This window comes from Camelus ferus, chromosome 3 (genome assembly GCF_009834535.1).
Source record: "Camelus ferus isolate YT-003-E chromosome 3, BCGSAC_Cfer_1.0, whole genome shotgun sequence".
NCBI classification, from domain to species: Eukaryota; Metazoa; Chordata; class Mammalia; order Artiodactyla; family Camelidae; genus Camelus; species Camelus ferus.
The window spans coordinates 82,718,095-82,744,340 of record NC_045698.1 but is presented as its reverse complement, the minus strand read 5'-3'; the positions used below and the strand labels follow the sequence as shown (position 1 = coordinate 82,744,340).

The 26,246-nt window shown below is 35.8% G+C and overlaps 1 long non-coding RNA gene across 1 annotated transcript in view; it reads right to left on the bottom strand.

Moving 5' to 3' along the window:
* LOC116662675 overlaps positions 1-26,246 on the bottom strand; it is a 180,607-nt gene that overhangs the window by 46,496 nt on the left and 107,865 nt on the right. Inside the window, exon 10 of the long non-coding RNA XR_004318660.1 lies at positions 1,782-1,910. This is a non-coding gene — a long non-coding RNA (uncharacterized LOC116662675). The remainder of the gene's footprint in view (positions 1-1,781; positions 1,911-26,246) is intronic.

Below are 26,246 nucleotides of genomic sequence, written 5' to 3'. Positions count from 1 at the left end.
TTAGTCTTATAGATGCCAAAAAAATACTTAAAATTCATTCATGATTATTTTTAAAAAGGAGATTTGCTTAAAGAATAGCTATAAAAAGCTACCGCAAATAACATAATGTTGAAATGTTGAAATTGTGTCTTTTGACCTCAAACATAGTATTAGGTACTACTATCACTGCTTTTTTTGTCTGTCTCCTTTATGTTATTGAAGGATATTGATGTAAAATATTACATAAGTTACAGGTATACCGCAGACTGATTCACAATTTTAAAGGCTGTACTCCATTGACAGTTATTATGAAATACTGGCTGTATTCCCTGTGTGTACTTGTACAGTGCCTCCATATATCTTATTTTATACATAATAGTTTGTGTCACTTAATCTCCTATCCCTATATTGTTCTCTCTCCTTACTGGTAACCACTAGTTTGTTCTCTATATCTGTAAGTCTGCTTCTTTTTGTTATATTCACTAGTTTGTTTTTTACAGTCCACATAAAACTGGTATCATATGATATTTGTTTTTTCTGACTTACTTAATATGCAATATTTTTATATATTATAGTATAGTATATTAATAATAAAAATAAAGAGGTTATGAGGAAACTTTTGGAGGTGAGGGATGTGTTTATGTCACAGATTGTGAGGATGGTTTCACAAGTGTATACTTATTTCCAAATTCATCAAGCTGCATACATTAAAAGTGTACAGGTTTTTATGTGTCAATCATACCTCAGTTAAGTGGTTAAAAAAAAGTCACTGTGAAAGTATCAGTATTAGACTAACCCTCTCACAGACAACAACTGTAAACTATATTCAAAAAAAGTTTTTTTGGACTATTTGAAGGCACTGGAGAGTAACCAAAAGCAGAGACTCTAGAAAGAATCTGATGCTTGAAGGAAGTGAATCATTCAAGTGAGATGAATGTTTATATAAATGTGGGCTTTATTCCTAAGGATGCTCACCATTTCTTATTTGCAGAGGTTAGAAGTCAAGCTTGAGATACCAGAGGATGGATCAATGGCTAGAAACTGAACAGGAGAACGTCAGAAAGCAAAAAAGCACAGCAGGAAACTAAAATCTGCATAGGCCAGGAGAGACTCTGAGAACATCAGTGGAGAACAAGAAGCAAGCTGAAAAAGGTCAGCAGAGATGCCGGCCACCACTCATGCCAGGAGTTTGGTCTGTGATTTCCAGCTCAGAGGGGGCTTGGTAAACCCTTCAGTTTCCCTAGTAAATCAAAGTGTGATCCATTGTCAAGAAAAAAATCAATAGGAAGGGAATCTGAGATGACCCAGATGATAAAATTAGCAAGAAAAGAGGTTTTAAAACATCAGAAAAGCTGTATGTTCAAGGGCGTAAAGGAAAAATGGTCATAAAGTTTAAACATATAAGGAATCTCAAAAGAGAAAGAAAAATTATGAAAATAAACCAAGTGGAAATTCTAGAAATGAAAAGTACAATAATGGAGAATGAAAATATCACTAGACAAGATTAATAGAAGACTATGTATGGCAGTAGAAAAGATCAATACATCTGAAGTTCAATCAATTGAAATTAGGCAATTTGAAGGACAGTGAAAAAATGATTAAAATAGATGAACAGAACCCAGTGAAATTCTGGAACAATATTAATTTGTCTATCATACATGTAATTGAAGTGCCAAGAGGAGATGAGTGAGACAGAAAAGCACATGAACAAAATAGGCTGATAATTTCCACAATTTGGTAAAAAGCATAAACATATAAATGCAGGAAGCTTAGCAAGAAGGAAAATACATAGAAACACTTACCTAGGCATATCAGTCAAGCTGCTGAAAATCTAAGACACAGTGTTGAAATAACTTTCCAGGCCCAAGATGGAGCCACTCCTGCCCAAGGTGCCACGTTAGCAAACCGAATCTTAGGTAACATTCATGTTCCTGTAAGAGTTACATTTAATCAGAAACACAGTGTATCAAATCAGCCAGTCTCCAAACACCAAGCCAACTCTGGCCCACTTGCCCTAAACAAGACTGACTATATGGCCCCAGCCAATGAGATGTTTTCTATTTGTCTCTTCCTCGTTCTTTATTCTTTATCCTATAAAAGTTTCTTGGCTTCTACCTCATTTTACAGTTCTCCAAAAGGAAACAGTCTCCTTCACAAAGGTTAAAAGTTTATATCACCTAATTTGTCTTCTTTAATCTTTTTTTTTTAAACAAGAGAAGATCTGAAATCCAACAAAGATCAAAAAAGAACCACCGAGAATTAATGATATGAATGATTACAGACTTCTCATCAAAAAGTAAGGAAGGACCAAAGACAACAGAATACCTTTATAGTGCTGAGAGAAATAAAAACTGTCAACCCAGAACTCTATCTTAAAGGGGAGGGGGTGGAGGGATAAATTGGGAGATTGGGATTTGCAGATACTAACTACTATATATAAAACAGATAAACAGCAAGGTCCTACTGTATAGCACAGGGAACTATATTCAGTACCCTGTAAGAGTCTATGATGAAAAAGAATATGAAAAGGAATATATAACTGAAATATAACTGAATCACTATGCTGTACACCAGAAATTAATACATTGTAAACTGACTCTACTTCAATAAAAAAAATGGAACAAGTAAAAAACAAAGACATTTGCAAATAAAATAAAGCTGACAGTTCATCACTAGCAGTCCTGTACTATAAGAAAAGATAAAGAAATCCATCAAAAGACAAAACTCAAGAAGAGAAATATTACTAAAAATTAAGAAGAAAATATCTCAATAAATAATAAGTTCTTAGTAACATTCCTAAATGTATATGCACTTTAGTGAGCTTCAAAATACTCAAAGCAATACCTGCCAAAACTAAAGGAAGAAACAGGTAAGTGCATAATCATAGTTATGTATTTTAACACCTACCCCTTTGCAAATTGACTAAACAAAATAAATCAATAAAGATACAGAAGATTTAAACACTCGCAACCAACTGCAACGTGTTTTCAAGAAACAGAACAGGTTGACATTATCTGAGGACATTATGAAATAAGTATTTTAAGTAAAGTGCCCAGAATTTAAGGGCGTGAGTTTCCAAATTGATAGGGCCTATCATTTCTCCAGCACAATGTGTGAAAAAACACCCACACCAAACAATGTCATCATGAAACGTCAAAACCCTGCAAACAAAGACATGTATCCAAAAGTTCTCAGAGACAAAGCAAAGAAGAAATAAAACAAAAACAAATGCCATACCACGAAATGGAAATCTATTTAAATGCATGGTTCCAGACATGACGGAGTAATTGGTATTGAACTTGCCATTCTGCTATAAACAACATAAAACAAAATATATGAAGTCACTATTTTGAGGGTCTAAGCAATCGTAATATAAAGCAATAATTCTGGAGAGAAGGGGAAAATGTGAGGTGAATCACATTCCCCCTGGGGGCACTTCCCATGCGTGCTGCAGAGAAGTGGGGCTCAAACAGAGTAGTTGTCTTGCTGGGCAAAGACTGGAGTTCACTGCTGCTGCAACAAATCACCACACACTCAGTGGCTTAGAACAACATCCATTTATGATGTCATAGTTTCCATGGATCAGATATCTGGGCACAGCACGGATTTCAGCCAATTCTCTGCTTAGGATCTCACATGGTCAAAGTCAAGGTGTTGGAAAGGGCAGGATTCTTTTCTGCAGGCTCTTGAAAGAATGCCCCTCCAAGCTCATTTCCTTAAGGTTAAAGAACTAACGTCCTCATTTCCTTGCTGGCTGTCAGCCAGGAGCTTCTCTAAGCTCCTTAAAGTCATTGGCACTCTTGCACACATTGCCCCTCTCCCAGCTTAAAGGTCTACTAGGGTATGTCAAGTACTTTTCAATCTCTATGACATCCCCTTCTGGCACATCTATCTGACTGATATTTATATTATGCATAATCATCTTCAAATAAGATACTGGTAAATTACATCTCATTCTTATTGAAGAAAAAGCAAGAAATACTGGTGAGCATTATCCATGGGTCTATCTAAGGTCTATGTGTTAGAAGTGCATTCGGTGGTGAATAAAAAACTCATGCATACACTGTGGATTGCAAGTAATAATGGGATAAGAAAAACATTTAATTATCTCACCCAAGAAAAAATCTGGAGGTAGACAGTCTTTTGTGATGTCATCAAATCCCCAGGCTCCTTCTATCCTTGTGTTCTACTATCCTTTCAAGAATCTGCCTCTCCCATCATAGTTGTAAAATACATGCTGAATCCCCAGAAATTAAGCCCAGTTCACAGCAAAAATAAGAGAAAAGTGGAAGACATCAGATGTCTATGTCCCTTTTATCAAGAAAGTAGGTATTTTCCAGAACACCCAACAAGAGCTCTACTTACATCTCATTAATACAAAGTGTGTCATATGCCCTCTCCCAACTGCTATCGAGACCAGGAAATCAAATGTTGAGCTGTATAAGACTCTTATGTGGAGGGAGAAAAGAGGAGAGGCATTTGGGAACAAGTCAACATTTTGGTTTTCTGGTCAACAGCGTCTGCTATAGGTACAGCACCTTTATCTCTGCTTTTGGGAGTTTAACATCCCAAGCCTCAATCTTCATGTATAGAAAATAACCTCATTCTCTTGGGACACTTAAATAGTAAGATACAAAAAGAGCATTTAGAATAACATTTGGCACATTTAACACTCATGAGATACTAATTTTCCCTCTTTTCAAAAGTAAAATTCCCCTTTGTTACTTACTAGCATGGGCACATAATTGTTTGTTACATATTTCTCTTTTTCTAACTTAAAAAATAACCTCTCCATGTATCGTTATAGTTTGAAACCTGAACTAAATGAACCCCCATGGACAATTATAGCCTAGACCCCTGAGTGTCTGGAGTGGGTAGATCTACTTACAAAATATGGCCTTAGACAGATTTACTACATGTTTTTTCTTTTCCATTGCTTCCCCTCAACACTCCCTCAAATCTCGATACTGTTATTATTAGGATCCAAGTTAAGTACATATGTATTAGTCAGTACATTCCAGCCATAAGTGATAGGAACCCAGCTCGAACTGGCTTAAATAATTTAAGTTTAAAAATACAGACCTAAAATCACTCGTGTAACTTAAAATCCAAGGGGACAACAGCTTCAAATAATGTCATGGAGTCTATCTCTCATCCCTGTTTTTCTCTGTTACTATCAGTCCCAACAGCCTCTCCATTCAGAGATGGCTGGATGATCTCTAGCACCTGAAGATCTGCCTCCTAGCAACACAGCAACCCCACAAAAAAAGTAAAGGTCTGCTTTCCCATAATTCCAGCACAATTGTCAGAATTGGACTGACTCAGGAAACATGCCCTTGGTACTAGAGCTAGAATAACCAAGTAGGTTCATATCGTGACTTAGCATCCCTTTGATCAAGTCATTTAACTTCTTTGAGCTGTAATCTCATCACCTGTAAAATAGTACTGACTTCTGGAATCAACTGGAGGATTAAATTATTAATATCATCTGTAAAACAGTATCTATTTCCTGGATCACTTGGGGAATTAAATTATTTAATACACCTGAAGCACTTGGAGCAGGCCTTGGCAGCAGTACTTGCTGCCTAAGTATTTAGGTTCTGATGTTCTCTCTTAAACAATTCCTATCACTAGGTGAAGGAGGGTAAAATATGTTGAGTGATGTGCCCATCTTGGAGGAGGTGTGGTTTCCCATGGATGCACAGTTCAAAAGGAATAGTGTCCCTAGAGAAAAGTCGAGATGCTATCATTAGAAGAGTGAGAAACAGATGCCCTTTAGGCAAAAAAAGAAGAGATCCACTATAGTCTAAAAGCTTCTATGTAGCCTTGAAAAAGATTATAGATCTCTGCATTAGGATCAGTAACTGCTCCTCAAAACACAGTGAAATTTTGTATTTCCAAGTGGGCCTCGGCCAGTACTTGTCTACCTATTTCTATCATATTAACATATTTAGGGGCACCACTGAGGAACATTAGCCATTAAGAGTAATCAAGGAATAGGAGCTATTTTAAGGCTCTTGAACAGAGAAAATCTTGAGAAACATACTTTGAAGAAGCTCCTGAAGAATGTCGGACTCCTTTGAGTTATTCCGTGGAATTTTATATCATTACCATAAGCTTAGATCACACTCTATAGCAGAAGCACAAAAGACACTCTTCCCTTCATTCAGACATTGGAAAAGTCTTCAATGCTTTTTGTAAAGCAACCAGAATCCATACCTGCAACGCTGGTCCCTGGACGTTAGTAGTGATGGACACATGTTGCATGTTTTCTAAAAAGGCAGTCAGCAATTCCTCAGCCCTTCATCTGGTTCCCCAGTACCTCCTCCCACCCCTACTCACCCTCACCACACACACATCATTATCATCGTCATGCACAGAGAACAAAAATGTTTTGTTTTCTTCTTTAAGAAACATGCATGCATATGTGTGAATGATTTGTAGTAAACATCCAATAACTAAGATGAATGCTCTTGGTTATTGTATGAACTCTACGATCTGTGAGCTTGTGATTGGTGAACATGTTGGAGGGGGTTTATATCAGGGCTTCACTGGGCACTCATGTTTTATTGGGAGTATACCACAGAGATGCTATGTGCGTGGTGTGCAGTGTGAGTTGGCAGTATTGTCCTTAAGGCAGAAGAATGTATGTTACAGTAAGTTATCTGAGAAGTAAGGGTGTGGCATATGAGCAGTTTCGAATGAGGTGGGTTTGTGTATGGGGGGTGATAGTCAAAGTATTTAATAAATATTACAACCCATTCACTGACCAATTGGAATGAACTACTGACAAACTGAAGAAACAGAAGCAATAAACAACCTACACTGCCTTATCAAACCACACTAATTAAGTATCAGTCATGTGTGTTTGCACATATCTCATGGTAGACACACAATAAGAATTCAGCATATGCTATGGTGTTTATTGAGGTTCTTCCACATGTTGGACCCTATTATGATACTAGGTTGTGGAAAAACAAATAGCTGTTTTTTTTGGATGTACAGTCACAGATGGCTCATGAATATATCTGTGCCCCAATCTGTCCTCCACTCTCTCTGGCAAAAGGCCATGTCAATATGTGGTCCCATAACTCATAGGGAGGTCCCACAGTCAGCAAGTCCAGATAAGTAGGATTATTTTTTGCTCATTTGCCTTTGCTTATTATCTCCAAAACTGTCTAACATATTTTTATTTCCAGTTTATTTCTCTCTCCCCCATTCAGGGCACTATAAGCTTGTACTCAGAAAAATGTATGTGTGATTGAACAACTGAAGCCTTAAAATCAGATTTCAGCCTCTTTTCTCAGTTTGAGCCATGCCTCCATAGCTAGCAAAAAGTTGTCACAAACTATAAGTTTCAACTGTTATCTCATTATATTAGGATGGCAATCCTTCCCTGTTTTTTATATTTTATCTTTAATAGCTGGATTTCAGGGAAGGGAAGTTAATTAACTCTATATGCACTCTCACGCCTAAGACTTTCAAGTAAACAGAGAAATTTTAAGTACTTCTGGACTCTGATGTAACATCATGAAGTGTCCCTCAGTCTTGTTCAAGAGAAAATAGGACAACAGAGCCATCTTAAGGATCTAGTATGATAGATGTATACAGTCAGAATATCATTATTTCCCTTCTTTCTGGTACAAAATTAAGGGGCTTCAGTGGCATTCCTGTGTGGATATTTGAATATATCACAAGCTGTGATTTTCAAACTAGTGAGTAGCCCATCTACAGGTCTGCGTGGGGGCCCTTCATTAAGGCGTGGAGGCTTTTTGGTTTTTCCCCACAAAAGCATTATAAACAGGCTCTATTATTTTCGCAACCAAATATCCGACTAAACTACATGGGAAAACTCTCAATACTTAATAAAGTCAAAAGCAGTTTGTGCCTAAACTATGAGATGCTGAAGATGCTAATATGTCTATGTCTTGATCAACAGGAGTACATACAGTTTATAGTGTTAGTTACCATATCCATAATAATATGTTCCATTACCAATTTCCAGCACAAAAAGATTCCTGTTGAATAATGCAAAAATTAACTTAGTTCTATGTCCTTGCACAATGTTACCATCTTAGAGCAAAGTTTTGAATTAAGTCAAGTGTTATCACTAATTATAGGAAAACCATGTCTAACGTTGCTTACTGATTTTGAGGACTTTTTTCTACATAGAGAAATCATAAATTTGTGCTGTTGCGTGCTATATGAGCTTCAATCTGCAGAAGTGTTTTGTTCACAACAAAATTCTCATTTAAGACAGCAAATAATTGTGGCTAAAGTACAGATGCAGTGAAGGGAAAGAGGGGGAGAAACAAGTTGCAATAAACACTAATAACCACAACTTTTATGTAGTTTGTCATATAAATCGCTCCCTAAGTGAGTAATAATATTTCTGCCTAGACTTATACTCATAAGTGATTTTACTAGTTAGGACACTTAACTTCTGCTCGACTAACAGACAACCTTGTATATGATCTCAAAATCTGTTTAAAAACATAATACCCAAGATATTTTTTTCAGTGAATCTGTGACTTCCAATCTGCCCAAGATAAAGTAACAGGGATCAGATTTACAGTCTGACTTAAAAAAAAAAAAAAAAACCTGAGAAAAATATATGAAACAAAGGTTTTTAAGACATTGGACATCAGGCTATGAAGAAGAGATGTGAAACAAGAGTCTGTTGGTGACTGTCCCAGCTAATTGCCTTGGGGGAGTTTCCAGGCTGAAGCACAGAGCAGGGGAGCTGGAGCAAACTCACAGCATTCCCCGAGATGAGGAGGCATGTCTGATAGACCAGGAAGACCAAGACACTAAGTTGTGCAGGACAGAGTACCGAAGAGAAGAGGTATTCAGAGAGAACACTCCAGAGATTTGCATAAACATTCTATGCAGTGTTAAGCAGAGTATAATCAACTGATAACGTGGGATGGGACTACCAGATAGTGGGGAAAACAACAGAAAGGTTGGAGGGAACAAGAACAGGCACTCACACAGGAATGAGAATAATACCTACTATCAGGAGCCACACTGGGGCACTGGGTAGAGGATTCAGAACAGTCTTGCCTCAGATTTGGAAAATAAATATCCCTAGGCTAACTGCTGCTCTGGTACTGCCTAACAAATATTAAAGGCGAGATATGAAAGGCTCAGACTGTTTCCAAATAATTCAACCACATTCCAGAACAAAATTCAACTGTAAGAATACAGAATTTTCAAGCACCCTACAAAGTAGAAAAAAATCAATGTCTATCACCCATTTAAAAATTAGCAGGCGTGAAAAGAAGTGAGAAAATACTGCACATAATGAAAAGAAAAAATCAATCAATCAAAATGGACTGACTACTGACACAGATGATGGAATTAGCAGACAATAACATTAAAATGAATATTATAGCTGCATTCCATGTGTTCAAAAAGCTACAGGAAAGATTGAACATGTTAAGTAAAACCTTAAAGGCATGCATGAAAAATACCAAATTGACTCCAAGATTAAAACTGCCATGAAATAAGTGAGATGAGATAAAAATTAAACATGAAAGTAAATACGCACTTGATAGGATTAATAAGAGAGGAGACATTGCAGAAGAAAATATTAGTGAACTTAAAGTTATAACAATAATCCCAAATGAAACCTAGAGAGATTTTTAAAAAAGACATAAGGGGGGAGGGTGTAGCTCGGTGGTAGAGTGCATACTTACCATGCACGAGGTCCTGGGTTCAAGCCCCAGTACCTTCATATAAATAAATTTTTAAAAAAACTTTAATAAAAAAAATTTTTAAAGACTGTAGGAGGTAATTAGGTCATGAGCGTGGAACCCTCATGAATAGGATCAATGCCCCTTATAAAAGGGACCCCAGAAAGCCCCCTCCTGCTTTTTCCACTATGTGAAGAAACAAAGAGAAAGAGTCAGTCTGCAACCCAGAAGAGGGCTGTCACCAAAACTCACCCATGCTGACACCCTGATCTTGGACTTCCAGCCTCCAGAACAGAGAGAAATAAATGTCCGTTGCCTATAAATCACCCCGTCTATAGTACTTTGTTACAGTAGCCTGAACTAACTATGCCAACTACTTTGGAAAGTCTTTTAAAGTTTCTTAAAAAGTTTAAATATTTGTCCAGCCATTCCACATCTCAGCTTTTCCTGAAGAGACATGAAAGCAGAAGTCCACACAAAGACGTATATGTAAATGTTTATACCAGCTTTATTGGAATAGTGAAAAACCAGCAACAAATCAAATGTTCATCAACAGAAGAATGGATAAACACACTGTGGTATGTATGCACACAGTGAAACACTAGTCACCAATAAGAAGAAATGAATTGTTGATGCAATATGTATAAACATCAAAATAATTCTGATTATGAAAGGAGCCAAACAAAAGAGCGTATACTGTATGATTTCATGCATATAAAACTATAGAGAATAAAAACTAATGTGTAGTGACATAAAGAGAATATGTGGTTGCTTGAAGACAGGCAGAGAAGAAAGAATGGATTACAAATGGATACAAGGACACTTTTCAGGTGATAAATATATTCATTATTTTGATTGCCATGTTGGTTTCACAGGTATATATGTATGTCAAAACTTACCAAACTATGTAATTAAAAATTTGCAATTTATTGAACATGAATTATACCCCAATAAAGTTGTTTTAACAAGTAAAAGGCTAAAAATTAAAATTTAAAGGAGAAAAAAATTCAGCTATATTTCTGTGTCAAGCTAAATATACAGGCAAGTTTAAAGGTATAAAAATAGTTAATATTAGAGAAGTTTTCCAACAGAGTAATGATATTGACTCATTATCTACATATGTATAGTATTTGCTATTAACTGCTGAACAGATATCTAACATCTGCTGGGGCTTTTAGAAAAATATCAAAAACACTATGCTGAGTCAGTAATCCCACTCCTGAGCATGTATCCAGAGAAAACTCTAATTCAAAAAGATTCATGCACTGCAATGTTCACAGCAGCACTGTTAACAATAGCCAAGACCAGGAATCAACCTAAATGTCCACTGACAGATGATTGAATAAAGTTGTGGTATATACATACATACATACATACAGCCAGCCATAAAAAGAATGAAATAATGCCATGGATGCACATACAGATTATCATACTAAGTGAAGGAAGTCAGATGGAGAAAGACAGATATATAGTATCATTCATATGTGGAATATAAAAAATATGACACAAATGAACTTATTTATAAAACAGAAAGAGACTCACAGACATAGAAAACAAATTTATGGTTACCAAAGGGGAAGGCGGAGGAAGGATTAATTGGGAGTTGGGGATTAGCAGATACAAACTACTATATATAAAATAGATAAACAACAAGCTCCTATTATATAGCACAGGGAACTACATTCAATATCTTGCAGTAACCCATAATGAAAAAGAATATTAATAAATATATGTGTGTGTGTGTGTAACTGAATCACTATCCTGTACACCAGAAACTAACACAACATTGTAAATCAACTACACTTCAGTTAAAAAAAAACACTGTATAAAGTCTATATATGCAGTTTACCTACATTACTATTAACAGGCTTCATTTCTACCAGGTAAGGAGAAAGATTTGTGTATAAATCTGTATCCCATAGGTGAACTCACATGCCCGTAGCAGAGGTGGGAGACATGAATCCATAAGCCACAACTCAGATGCATATCTCTATATGCTTCTAATGTCCTCATTATCGAGAACCTCCACACCACACCCATAATTATATATTGCTACACAAATAATCACTTGCCTTCCCTTATTTCAAACACAACAAATTGACATTTTTGCATTTTTTTCAGTTGTTATTTTGATTGGTTGGGAGAGATGCCTCCAATTTCCCTTTGTTTAAATTATTAACTGCTTCATTTTTCAAAAAAGTATTTTAATGAATGAATGAATATAAAAAACTTCAAGTTACTTTTATTATATAGGCCATTTGTCACTTAAATTCTTCAATATTATCTAGCAACTTGGGATGGTCACAAGTGAATTTCAACCATTTAAAAAAATGTTTTCTAGCAAAATTACTATACAGTTCTTTTTAAGTTATAGACACATCAAAAGCTTATCTTTATCAGCTTTGGGCAGTAAAAGACATTATTCTTTCCCAGAGAAAAGGAAATATGTGCTGAATAGGCAGTTGCTACCCACCAACTACATTGCTATATAGTATAATATTACTACACTGATTAATAGTAATTAAGGTATTTAAGAAACTGACTTACTGCAGTTATTTGTTCTAAAATCAGCATCGACCTAAGCTGTTAATTATTTCCACCATGCCTAACAGCAATTCCAAAGGCACTAACTGCAATCAAAGAGCATATGTAAATGAACTTACCAAAAAGGCACTTTAACGATGCATATTAAATGCAATGAAAATGTGAGAGTTGGAAACTTAAAAATAAAATTAACACAGGGAACATTACAAATTAAGGGTGCCCACACAATTGCTGATTTCCACATTATGCATATGTCAGATTAAAGGAATGAAATAAGTATTGCTTAGCTGTGCAGTAACTGAGAAACTTGATCTGAATGTATAAATCTGTGAAGGGCACAAAATTCAATAGAAAACATTATTGAATATTATTGGGAGGTGAGGTATAATTAGAAACATTAAGAGGGCACGTATTACAAAAATTGATGGGTGAGTGTAAAGTTCTAGACTTTTTTAAAAGAGCTGTCAGCAAATCCATATTGTTTCCAGGCTTCTAAGAAGCCCCCAAACCACAAAGACTAGCAGTAGGCTCAATGGAAGGGCACAGGTTTTGAAGTCACAGAACATTGGAAACTCTAGCCTGGCTTCACCATTTACTTGCTGTGTAACATTAGGCAAGTTACCTAGCCTCTCGGATCCTCAGTTCCTTCACCCATACCCAATAGCAATAATAAAAAAAAAAGTACCTACCCCCATAGGATTGTAATTCAGATTGAATGAAATAATACACACAGGAAGTACTGAACACAGTGCTCAACAATAGAGCTTAGTAAATGGTACCTGCCCTTATTAAGCTTATATTGTTGGGCTTTTTTCCAACTTTCAGAAACGCACTGTTGAGCCAAATCTAGAAGATGACTGGATTTTCTAGATCCACTTTCTATCCTGTAATACTGAAATATTTAAATACAAGTGCTCATAGACAACTATGTTTATCATTTAAACTCACTAAGGAAAAATATCATTTCTTATACTTTTTTGTAGTCCAAGAGCAGGATACTTCGCACAAATTAATTTCTTAGGAAATTTTGGTGGGTTTTATTCCAAACAAATTGTAATTGATCAATTCTCTATAAACAAATATTCCTCCACAATTTTATGAACTCTGTAACAGGAAAATATCTGTAAGATGCTACAAGAACATATTTTACAGGTATCTCAGGAATTTACTGGAAATTCAGACATTCAAAGATAGGTTGGGAATTCTACAATCCTATCTGTTCGAGCATCAACACACAGTTTATGTATTATAAAACATTCTTGATTCCTCCATTGTCTTTGCCCTTACATCCAGTCAGTTACAAGGTCATAAACATCTCAGACTCTACCCACTGCTCTCCAGGTCCACTGCCACTTGCCAGGTCAGGACCCAAGGTTTCCCACCCAGATTTCTATTGTAGCTTCTTACCTAGTCTTCCCTTTCAGGCTTCTCTGTCTCATTTCAATTTTATATGTATCAGCTGGTATGATCTTTTCTAAAATGCATGCCATTTCTCCCTCTAAATCACTGAAGGGCACTATTTCCCTCAGACAAAGTTATGAAGATATTAGCACTGCATATAAAGTCCTCATAGTGAGCTGCTCTGTACTCAAGCCTTCAGCCACATCTATTGCCACTCTCCCACCCTGACTCCCTGCCCCAAATATAAATCACACTCCAGTTAGAATAAACTGCTTCAATTCCTCAAACACACCATTCTTTCCAACACACTCATTTTCCTCCATCTGGAGCACTCTTTCTTTTTCCTCATCAAGTTAACTCCTACTCATCTTTTAGGTCTAGACTTAGAAGTCACTTCTTTTGAAAAAAATCCCTCCAGAGCCACTAAGTTTGGATTAGTTCTTCTCTTGTAAGTGAAGAGAAGTGATTTATTTAATCACCTACTCCCTCAAGGAATGTTTCTTGAGTGCCTACTACTTACAATCTCTAGGCATGGGGATTCAGGAAAACAGATAACATCCAAACCCTCCAAAAACTTCTAGATAATGGAATAGGCAGAAAATTTTAAAATAAAAAACATCTATCAGATGGTCATCAGTGTCTTGAAGCAAAAAGAAATCTGAATAAGTGGAATAGGACATGTCAAGTTGAGTTGTGATGGTTGCTGATAGGATGTCAAGGAAAGCTTTAGAGAGAAGATGACATTTGAACAGAGACCTGAAAGAGATGAGGGTGCGAGTACGGTACTTTGAGGAAAAGGAGTGGCAGTCAGTGGGAGGGGCACACGGTATGCCCCTCAGTAGGAAAGGACTTGGCTGCTGGCCTAATCTGAAGAACAGCAAGGAAGCTAGTGAGGCTGGAGCGGATTAAGAAAGGGAGAAGACATGAGGTCAGAGAGAGAACTGGAGGAGGGCAGATCATTTCAGGCCTCAGAAACACTATAAGACCTTTAGATCCTCCACTATACCAAATGGAAAGCCAAATGAGGGCTTGAAAGGGTAAGTGGGCCACATAACCTGACTTATGCTGTAGAGTCATGAGTAGAAGCAAGGAGACCCGTTAGGCTGTTGCAATGCACACGATGAGAGCTGTCGGTGACTTCAAGTAGCAAGGAGTAGTCAGATTCCAGATGTATTTTGAAGGTAGGACCAACCAAATTTAACTGACAGATGAGATGTGAGAGATGAAAATCAAAGGTGTCTCCAAGTTTTTTGATTTGAGTAACTAGATGGATGAAATTCTCATTACCGAAATGAGGAATGTTGCAAAAAAAAAGGGAGGAAGCCTGGGAAAGGCGAAGAAGACAAAGTGGATTACCTAAACGTCATTCAAGTGGTGGCATCAAGTCAGCAGTTGCATAAAAAAATCTGCAGTTTGGTGGTGAATTCAGGATACAGATATTCAATATGAGTCATGCAAATCCTGTATGAGATCACCTAGGAAGGAAGGGAAATAGGAAAGAGATGAAGCCCCAGGACGGAGCCCTCATTTGGGAAGATGTGGAGAAGCTAGCAAAAGAGATCAAAAAGGCATGATTGGTAAAACAAATACAAAGAGTGTGTGATCTCCTGAAAGCTGAACAAAGGAATTACTGTAAGCAGAAGTGATCACTGTGTCAATTGAGGCTGATAGGTCAAGCAAGGTAAGACTAAGACATAACCATTTAATTTGGTGATACACAGGTCACTGGTGGTATTTAGAGGAGGTATTTTGATGGAGATGTAAGGTGAAAACATGCTTATATACAGTTTGGGAAAGAACAAGAGAGAAAGTGGAGTCATTGATTACTGGCCAGTTTTCCTGAGGAATTTTTCTATAAAGAGGCACAGAGATAAGCACTATGGCTGGAAGAAAATGTGGGCTCAAGAGAAGGCTTCTTTTTAAATGAGGGAGTTTAAAAATGTTTGTGTGCTAATAGGAAGAAATGAATGAATATTCTGTAGCAAGAGGATCATTTACGATATTTACCAAAGGGCTTACTAAGACTGAACATCTGTGGTTATGCCAAAACTAAAGGAATATTCTGCAATCAACCTTTCAGAACAAAGGTTTTCTTTGCAAAACAGTAATTGTAAAACAAACAACAATAAAAGGGACCAGACTTACAAGTCATTTCAAACATTTGTATCTGTTCTATCATCACAAGGATTAAATGGTTCATTTTTCAAATATTAAGGCAATATAGTCACAGATTTCACTTCTGCTAAAATTTTCTTTAAGACCACGAAGAACAGAATTGGCGTAATACTCTTTCCTGTCTTCCATGAATATTTTTAATATCTACACCAACGACTTGGGGACAGAAAGAGATCAATGGACAAGGAGATTATGATACAAATATTCATTTATCTTTATCTAATGCTTTATTCTTCCTAAAGATTTTTTAGTGATTAGCTTACAATTTTGCTATGAATATCAGCAGACATGTTTTTCTGAGAACCCATACGGTACTTCTTATAGGAATAAAGGTGAGAAGCAGTAAGGGACATCTGGGACTGGGAATAACTCAGTTAATAGAACAACAGAATGACAACCATAACCTCAACAACTACCAGTTACCAAATACCTGATATCTGCTCCTTGCTGTGCTTGGTGCTTTCCAAGCATTGGTTCTACTTTTCACAAAAATCTCTGACTTCCGTATTATTATCCTCATATGAAAGATGCAGGGACTGATATTTAGAGAGAATATATAACTTGAGGAGTGCTTCCAACTAAGTAAGATATAGAGCTGGAGAATCAAACTCAGAACTGCTTTGTTCCAGAATATACCTCTGTCCAACACGTACTTATCAATGTTCTGCAATTAAATAGGTTAAATCTATGTATAATTCTAAAATAGTTCTCTCTCTATATATTTTACCCTACTATCCATATTTTCCTAAAAACTATTCTATCATCATTGCAGATAAATATTAAACAAGTATACCAACCTCTAATAGTAAGTATCTATTCTTCTAAGTTTCCATTGGCTTAAATAGAACAGTCTAACGGCAGCTCTGTCTCACACTTGACCCAAACAAAACTGTGATGCCTGTAAAGGGTCCATAAATCACAGTTCTCATTAGTATGCTATGTATCCTTTGTTTAACTATTCTGAGTTTTTCTTTCTTACATAATTGCATTCTGAGAAAATGTAAATGTTAAACATGAGCAAGCATCACATTGCTGTGACAATAAAAGACATTTTTTGATTTGGCGATGAGAGAAGTGGCAAAGTTAAAAACAGGAAGGTCTGAGTGGAGTCTTTTATAGGCATATAAAATTTAAATGACAGAGCCCTTTATAATCCTGCCAAAATGTAAATTCTTGAGTATATGAAAGACCAGAAGCTTTGTCTGTTTAAAACTGACAAAATACATCAGACTTTAATTGGCAGTAGAGTGATAATGGAAAGGAGATGTAGCTTAATTGGAGTTCTCTCCCTGAAAAGACAGAGCTTCGTGGTGTCACTTTAATTACTTCTAGCCATTAATCCTGCAATCATATATTACTTTCTCCATTTATTATACCAGGAAGCACTCTCTGCTGTAAATGCTATGATATTTAAAAAGCAAATGCCCAGTGAAAACAAAGAGAACCAGACTAGATTCATTGTCTCAGCAAACTGCTCTGGAGAAACATAAACTGACTTTTAAATCATGAATGATCAGGATGAAGAACATGGCTAATTTAATTATTAACAATGAACACTCTGGATTCAGACTACCATTTAATCTAATCATTACTCTTCCCTGTTGTATTAATTAATTATTTAAGTAGTTAATGTGATACTTGAGAAGTTTCCTTTTAACATGAGTCTTTGATTGCTTCTACACAGCGGGATAAATATATCACTAAAAACATACTACAATAATGGCCCCTGGTAGCAACTGTAACTGACAGTTTTACCCAGAATGGGAAGTACTCTAAAAGGAAGACATGGTCTTAAGCCTTCCATGAACCATTCATTCCATGTATAAGTCATAGTAATTACATTGTTTTCCTTTGCTTTTCGAAGGACCCATAGATGCAACAGATTCTTTTTTTAATACATTCTTCTTTAATTTTTACTGCTTGTAATTATATGCACTGTGTAAGATTCTGATGCTCACTGATCTAAATGTAATTAATTGACACTGAAGTCCATGTATTTATCTAATTTTAGAATTCCCATTTCCCACCCATTTTTCAGAGGCTTAAATTTAATTTACAAACAGTTAAATTTATATTTTTAGCCATTTTTAAAGGTAAATGTGTCCAATCAGTATTTTACTTCCAATCATAATTTCTAAGTATCATGCTGTAAAATTAAAATCAATAAATGAACCATTACAGCCTAGCCCAGAAATATGCCAAAAAGTGTATTTTAGTGGGAATCAAATATAACCTCAAAATAAAAATTATCTTAATTTTTCAAATGCCTGCTCATTCCTCCAGTTCTTTTTGTAGAGATTTCCAGATTACAATAACTCTCTGTTATTACATTAAAAATTGATGTTTATTGAGTTGCATAGAGTTGGCTGATTTTTCCCAACTGCTCCCAAAGCAAAAATGTATTTCACTGTCTTCAAATTTGGGCAGAAAACCAAATATAAATTGTTGATGGCCATTTGAGATCCTTTTAGGACTGGACAGCACGTAACACTGAATTAAAAATATAATGCCAGAACATATCTAAACAGGACTATCCTCAAATATTAATGTTTTGTAAGACCTCTACTTTTAGGAGAAAAATATTAGGAATTAATTTTAATAGCCAGTTTCCAATATTGCTGCTGGTGTAACAAATTCACTTATTTCCTGTATGTGTGGCCTTCTACAGTAAGCATCTGCCTAGACATGAACCTTATATAAACTTTCTGCCTAGACATGGAAGAATCTTCAACAAAAGCAAAACTGAGTTACGCTCAGAGAATAAGGCACGAAAGTTAAATCATCTTACAGAAATTTCTGACAACTAGGACTAAAGACAAAGAGGATATTTTCTGGCCAACTAGTCACAACCATGGAATAGAGAGGTAATTAGGAGTATGTGCTCTGGAATCTCAACACCTGAGTTCAAAGTCTGAACCATCACATGTTCGCTGTTTAAACTTAGTAAAATAATAAACTTTCCTCTGCAGCAATTCCTTCATTTGTGTAAGAGGATAATAATTATATCTATTCATAGGTTTGGTGTGAGCATTAAATGGAATAATAAATGTACAGCACCTACAAAAGTTACTAGCATATAATAAATTTTCAATAAACGTTACATATTTATAATAATAATTATTATACACTTTTCTTTTACTCAATTCATTCTACATGTACTCTGACTACTTTGATCTAGTATATGGGTGTGGTACATTGCTGGTCTATATACAATTCTTGCCATTCATACTTCTGGAAAAATTAACCCATAACACACTATGACGCCTTTTTATATTCCAAAAGTATCTTGTAAACATTGGGGAAAAAACACATAAAGAATTTTCCCATCCTCTGTCTCCCCTTCTATTCCTTAGACGTAACCAATATGATAAAGAGTTTGGTGTACATCCTTCCAAATATTTTTCTATGCTCTTCATTATCTCTAAATACCTTTTCTAGATTATGGTTTGTTCTACAAATAGGGAGCAACTTAGATTATGGGAATGTTATGTGTTGGGCATAGTTTATATTTTCATGGCTTGACTTTTTCTAATCTTCAGTCTTTTTTTTCATCTCTTCACTGTGACATAGATAAAATAGTCTAACTGACCATGAGAGGAGGTTGACTGGAACAGAGGAATGCAGAAAGGCTGGGAAAAAGTAAGACTACATGATATATATTTATAATATGGATGCATATTATAAAGTGAGAGCCAAACTATAAAAGCCAGAACTTTTATAAATAGATGATGTGCTTGTGAGAGGGACATAGTTCATAATCACTTCAACGCACTTCATTAGACATTTAATAAACACTCAACTGTTCTATTAGTACCAGGACAATGAACAGGAAGAAAATAGATCATCAAGGAGGAATCACTCCCACAAAATGAAATTACCAGCATAAACTTGATTAAAAGATGAAATACTGCAGCACAAAGCTGCATAAAATCGATTATTATGTGACTTGGAAAATTCATTGTAAGAAAGCAAAATGGATGTTGAGTACTTGAATTAACAGTCAGTTGTCTGATTTCAAATGTCTCTGGCAAAAGAGACTGAACCCCAAGAACACCTTTTAAATATCTCAAGCTACAAGTGCTTACAGAACAAAGGCAACTTCAGAATTTGCCTTTATTTTAGCAAAGGGAGGAAATTACATTTGAAGCTCACAATAGTTTTCATTTTAAATGCATTCATTAAACATGTATAAACTATACACACATTTGCTTTCAGTGAAATACGGTATCTATGAACTATTTTAATTAGTTACATAACACAATGCTCATCCTACAGAAGTGAAATTAATCTTATTGAGCATCTACTTTTCATTCTCTCCCTGTAAGGTTTAGTTCCAATATGTGCCTTTATAAACTCTCGAACCTTGTGTGTCTGATTTAACTCAGGAAAAGAAATCTTTTGAGAAGATTGAGTAGCATTTCTTATAGTTAAAAATTTTTTAAATATTAGATTCACATATAGTTTCATGAATTATGACAGCTAAAACAAATGATAGAAAAGCATTCTCAATGTCAGTAAGTCTTTTTTTTTTTTTTCAAGTTTTGATAAACTGGTTGAACTAAGCAGTTTTAAAGTGGTATGAAATTGGGAATTTTAACAAATCTAAGAGGTCCCTTCATGCTATACTTTAAGGCTGACCTCCCCAAACTCTGAAAGTTAGTAGGATGAACACAAATAGTATTAAATCTGTTAGTTTCAAAAAAAAAAAAAAAAAAAAAACAAGTGCTCTCCACAAAATCTCACACAGCCAGGGTTTTTTTTTTTTTTTTTTTTTTTTTTAAAGCAGATTGATTATCCTTAAACATGCATTATCTTTCAGCCCATTGGTATTCTATAATAAATTTAGGCATTGCTGCATTTAGTGAAATAAGTGATTTCTTAGTAATTGACAAGATCAAGGCCAAAACATTTCATGTTTTGCTACTAAGAAGCAACCAAGATGAGAATCATTTATTGGCTATCCAGGATCATCTAAATAAAACAAACAAAACACTAATTTTCAAAGCACTGAATTTGCTCGGACACCAGGCTCTCTCCTGCCATAAGAGTAGGATAAGATCTCCTACAATATCCATCCTTGCCTCTTACCTTAGAATTGCCCCCAGATGCCAGCTGTCCCTCTGATCCCCTGATCCACTGGGTACTGTTTGCCTTTGCTGTGCTATTTCCAAGACATGAAATGCAGTTGCTTTTTTCTCTACTTTTTCTTACTGTGCTTGTTCTAAGTCTCAGCTCAAAGTACCGTCTCCTCCAGGAGGGCTCCCACATTTCCTTCGTTGCCTCCTATCTCGGAGCACAGAGCTCACTCAACACCTTGTCTATGAATCCACAGTTCTTTGCTCATGGTACTCTTCAAGAACACCAAGGATTTCTTTGCACAAAGACCCACAATAAAATATTTTTTGATTCTTTCAAATGGGGGGAATAAAGACTGGTCACGACATAGTCACCAGTTTATCTGCTTTGAGTTGCACACAATTTGAACAGAGTTGGGTTATGGATTGGACAGGTCAATGGCAGAGGAAGGAGAAGACAACTAGCAATTCTTCAGCATGAACTTTGTGCCAGGATATAACCTAGCTAATTTTATATCTATTAAGAGCTGTAATTCTAAAAATAACCCTGTATATTAGGTGTCTTTATACAGCTGACCCTCAAACAACCGGGGACGGGGGTTGGTGGGGTTGGGGCATCCTCCCTCTGCATAGTGGAAAATACCCCTATAATTTAAAGTAGCCCCATATACACAGGAGCCTTCGTACACACGGGTTCCTCCATATCTGTTGGTTCCTTCTTATCCACCAGATCCTCATCTGCGAATTCAACCAACGACGGGTGGTACTATATTTACCACTGAAATAAATCTACCTATAAGTGGACCCTGGCAGTTCAAACCCGTGTTGTTTAAGGGTCAACTGGGCACCATTTTCTTAGTAGAAAGTTGGAACTCAGAGAGACACTTGCTTTGCCTACCCCAGTGGTAAATCTGAGTTGCTAATCAAAGTATAAATCAGTTGACTCAAGGCTGATAGGCAGTATGGCACAGTAGCTAAACGCATCTGAAATTTCGAAAGCAGACAAATTTAGGCTTGAATCCCTATTCTGCCAATTATGAGCCAAGAAACTTTAGACGAAATCTATATCTCACTCAGCCTCAGCTGCTCCAGGTGCACTATGGGGACAATAGCGATACCAACCTCTCAGGGGTTCCGTGTAGGGTGTCAGATACCCATGAGATGAATGGCACAAGTAATGTAGGGTCAAGTCCATCTTCTTGAAATTATACTATTTCCTTCTTGTAAAACTTCTTCAAAGAAGAAGTTACAGTTCTAAAGTGTGATTTACTGTTTATGTATGTGGGGTTTTAAAGGACTGTGGTCTATAATGTTATAGACGACAGGCCTTCTTTCTTACTAATTCTTGCCCCATAACCTCCTTCTCATTTCTTAAGCCAGATGTAAAAAGTTCTCTCTGGATTAAAAATAAGATTGGTGAAAGCAGGGTGCAAAATGTATACTCCTTAGAAGAGGGGACGGATTTATCTGAACTGACTTTATGGGGTTTCTTTTAAGCTTTAATTTCAAGTAGTGTTAGTCCTTTGCTCCTCTCAAGTCCAGAAGTTCACTCTTCAAGAACTACATTGCCCATAGGCAAGTTGAAACAGGAAGCAACCCAGTAAAGAGTAGCTGGGCTCCAAATACAGTTACCTCACACTTGTCTCCAATGTCTAGGATAGTAAAGAAGAAGGCACATCAGAGGCTGCCACCCTGACACGGGATCCATGGAGCACCAAGGAAACAACAAAGTTTAATCCAAGGGATGAAAATGTGCTCACGCCACCAATGCAAAACCATGAGTCACTCATTTTGAAGCCTGGCTGTTACTGAGAACTCCCGAATGATGCCCTTCCATCAGCTCCTCACTCTGACTGACTTCAAGAAAATCCTCTTCTGCTCCCCAGCTTCCCTAACTTCTTCAATTTTACAAAGATTTTATGGGTAATAATGAGACTGCCTAGGTTGTGTTTTAGGTTTCTTTTTCTTTTGTTTTATATTGAAGTGTAGTTGATGTACAATGTTAGTTTCAGGTTAGGTTTCTTTTGTATTCCTTTAGTATTGTTAAAAAATAAATTGAGGCATATTAAATTTTAAGAAAATTTGGTTAGTGCCAAACTAGTAGCAATTCAGAGCAAACAGGAACAAGGAGAAAACTTTCATAGAGAAAAAGTGGAAGCAAAGTAAGGAAATTATGGAATGGCTATAGCTTAATACCTAGTTGGCTATTTGTGACTGCTTGTCTTTAGGCTTGGATTTCATAACCCTGAGGCAAGTTCAGGTTTAAATTTTGCCTTGTTCAGGTAGGTGCCAGGGCATTAGAGACACCTCAGTCTAAAGCTTTCCTTGTTTAATTATTTTAACATATTTAAAATATGTTTGCATTTTCTAGTCATATTACATGAGACCCAAATTAATTTTAACAAAATAAAAATTTACAATCAGGTTAAATAAAAAACAAGAATTACTTCCAAGAAATAGGAAAAAAATGTGCCATCCAGAGGGAAGTACATAATAAAGAAAGACTGAACTTAAAATGTCTTGGCTTTTTCATTTTTTAAAATAATTTTTATATAATTTTTAAAGGTTATTTTCCATTTACAGTTATTACAAAATATTGGCTACATTCCTTGTACAATACATCCTTGAGCCTATCTTATACCCAATAGTTTGTACCTCTCACTCCCAATCCCTATATTGCCTTATCCCCTCACTTCTCCCCACTGATAACTACTAGTTTGTTCTCTGTACCTGTGAGTCTGTTTCTTTTTTGTTCACTAGTTTGTTCTATTTTTTAGATTCCACATGTAAGTGATATTATACAGTATTTGTCTTTTTCTGTCTGACCTATTTCATTTAGCATAATGTCCTCCAAGTACATCCATGTTGCTGCAAATGGCAACATTCCATTCATTTTTATGACTGAGTAGTATTCCATTGTGCATATATACACTACATCTTTATCTATTTATCTGCTGATGGACACTTAGGTTTCTTCTCTCTCTTGATATTTACATATAATACTGCTATGAGCACTGGGGTGCATGTATCTTTTCAAATTAGTGGAGGGATTTTTTTTTTTGGATATATACCCAGGAGTGAAATTGCTAGGTCATATAGTAGTTCTGTATGTCCTATAGTTTCTTTATAATATTAAAAGAAATATTTTTATGAAGAAGATAGTCAGTTGGATTTGTTCACTTTTTTATCTATTTAATCATGGTCAGAATCTCCCTTTCACTGTCCACTCTTAAGTATTCAGTTTTCCAAGCTCCATCTGAAACATAAACCATGATCAGGCTAGTACCTTTCCCCTACAATTCATCCAAGTTTTAAGTTATTCAACAACTGTCATATTAATTATGTCTATCTGTTAAACTACTCCCACAAATCCTATAGATATTCTTTGAAATGGAGCATCCATTTTATATTTATGCATATTTCATTATCTTCTGGAACATTTTATTAAGAAAAGCAATCATAAGGCTTGACTTATATGATAAATCACCTTATATTCACAGTCCTTCCTTTATGCTTGCTTAGTCACACTCATCTTCATCATGTTATACGTTGGAGAAGAGGAACATTGTTGCTTATCCAGTTTGCCAATATTCTGCTAACTTTGCAACATTTTACTCTCATTTGAAGCTACAGCTAGGTTAACAAATATAACTTTTAAAATGCTATTGTTTAGTTATTTACAGCATAGAATTAAATTATAGAGAAATGTAAAGCGACCAGTTGAGTCTATTTTTGGAGTATTTTAGACACATGGTACTTCTCGTATAGTTCTTTAATGGCAGAAGTGGCAAAAAATTTATGTGTATATAATACACATTTACATTATATAATATATATAACATATATATGTGTGTATACATATATATAAGTGTACTTATTTGTATATATTTATGTATGTATGCATATAGGTGCTTAAATTAAGGTTACCTGAAGTGAAAAGATATGAGACCTTTCACTCATTTAATCAGTATTCACTTAACTGTTACAGCTTGCCAAGCATTGTTCCAAGCTCCCAGCAGAGAGGTTACAGAGTTGAAGAAGGTGCACCACCATGACACAGATACGCACAGGATACTTGGGGAAACAAATTTTTAGCCCAATTCTTTTAAAATTCTTTTAGCCAAATTAAAATTCTTTTAGCAAAAGGAGTAAGAGAAATTTTCCAAGGCTCTCAAACTGAGATTTAAAGTTTAAGTAAGAGCTAGACAAAAAAGTCTAGGAAAGACACTTACGGTAAGGAAGTATAAAAGTGCCCATTGTTTTTAATCTCAAAGTTGTCAATGGTAATTTGGCAAAATCAAGAATGCAGGCAGAAATCAGAATGCAGGAAAGTGTGTGAACAGTGAGGAAGAGGGGACAATCAAATAAAGACAACTGCTATCAGAAGCTTGGATAGAAAAAGACAGACAATGAAGATTAAAAGAATGAGAAGTTTTGTGTTTTTCTGTTGAAGATGTGTATTACTTGGATGTTGTTCTATGCTGAGATGAAAGAACCAGTAGAGAAACAAAGGTTAAAGAGATTGTTAATTGATAAAGGTCCCAAGGATTAAAAAAAAAAAAAAAAAAAAAAAAAAAGAATAGAAGGGGATTGAATAATTTGCTTTAAAGGAAAAGGAATAGTCCTCTTCAGCATTTGGAGAGAAGACAAAGGAGTAACTGTAAATAAATAAACTTAATCACATAAAGAAAGAAAGTTAAGGAACGCAAGAGATCATTTTTCATTTTAAGAAGAGGCAGAGTTGTCTCCTAAGACAGAAGGGAGATTGGGTGTTTAAGGAGTGTTGTGACAAGGAACAGACAAGAAACCTGAAGGATGAAAGACTGTCAGCTAGCACTAGGGTCCCAAAGAAACTGAGGTAGTAAACCATGAATTCACAGGGACACTAACTTTCATATTTGGGTGATTTCCTCAAGCTAATTTACAGCTCAGCACATGATCAATAGGGTGGATGCTCTGAAAAAATTGAGGAGTTTAATGTTAAGGCTACAGTAATATAATGGTTGAACTCATCAAGGAGACATGGGTTGATGGAAAATAAGTAAAGTCATGAAGAAACTGATGGCTCCAAAGAACAACAAGTCCAACACTGGAGATCTTGATGAGGTTGGTGTAGAGCTGAAATGACAGAAGTTCATGATGAAAGTCTGGTGTGTTGGAAGAGACTTCAGTGGTGATAGGATATGAGTGTTATGGGCTGTTTTGTGTTTGTATGTTGAAGTCATAGCCTCTAAGATTTTAAAATGTCACTATATTTTGAAAATAAGTTCTTCAAAGAGATAATTAAGTTAAAATGAGGGCATGGGGGGGGTTGGTTAATGTAATATGACTGCCATCCTTATAAGAAAAGTAGATTAGGACACAGACATGCACAGAG